The sequence below is a fragment of the Balaenoptera borealis genome (assembly GCF_965194805.1).
Source record: "Balaenoptera borealis genome assembly, chromosome: 9".
Classification (NCBI taxonomy): Eukaryota; Metazoa; Chordata; class Mammalia; order Artiodactyla; family Balaenopteridae; genus Balaenoptera; species Balaenoptera borealis.
The window spans coordinates 116511207-116512288 of record NC_138873.1 but is presented as its reverse complement, the minus strand read 5'-3'; positions in this window follow the sequence as shown (position 1 = coordinate 116512288).

The following is a 1082-nucleotide window of genomic DNA, read 5'->3' as shown; positions in this document are numbered from 1 at the left end:
ATCCTGGATATAGATGGAACTTTAAAAAATTCTTTAAATAGGTAAAGCAATTTCAAACAAACATATATTGATAAGTAATTGAAAAACCTCATTCTATGCAACAATTCCAATCTTTTCCAACAAGACTGTTACTAGTGCCGCCCAAGTAGTGAAAATAACAGATTCATATTTAGTCCTTTTTACTTTCTCTTATCTGCTCCATAGGAAATAGTTAAAGGAATAGAAAAACAAAGGGATACAGATATTTAAGCACCTGTTTTGACATAGCCCTGTGCTTGTTGCTATAATTCTGTACCCATTTAATGATCTACATATTCCGTGAACAACCCAGAGTTAACTATTTTGTCAAAAATAATAATAACATTAGAGAATAAGTTTATTATTCTGCAGGTGGTTTCATCGTCTTGGGCATGGTCAAGGGCAAATTATTACATGGTCAAGGGCAAATTATTACATTTTTACATGGTCTTGGGCAAATTATTCCTGATTCTTTGGGGCTTGTATTTCTACCTGTACAATTAGAAGGTTTGAGACTACATGTTCTCTTAAGGCCATTTTATTGAATCCTTGTAATAGCTCCTAAAACAATGGCTTAGATAGTCTAAACTTAATCTTACTTTATATTTTTTTCTATAGAACATAAAAATTTTATCATACATTATTACAAAAGATTTTTCAGTTATAGACACTTTATCTTTGAGCATTTCTAACTTAAATTTGGAAGTATGGCTTAAAAGTTTTGCAGAATTGCTACAAATATGCAGGCGTTGGCATATGGGGAAAACAAAAGAATTAAACGGTTTTGATGTAAGTATGTCCCTTAACTAAAGTGGTAATTTAAAAAAACTTACTTTTGTCATTTATTTTTCTCCATGGAATATTGTCATTCTTAAACAAATACGTCAATATAATATTTTATTTGTGGTCACATTTAATTAGACTATGTCTTGGAATTTGAAAGGCAAGTTCATTAATCCACTGAAGGAATCAGTTACTCACTGTTAAGTGTGATTGCATAAAGGCATTTGTGATTTTGAGTGTTTGAAGCAGTATGTTCCTCTGTTTTCATTTTATTTGTTTAT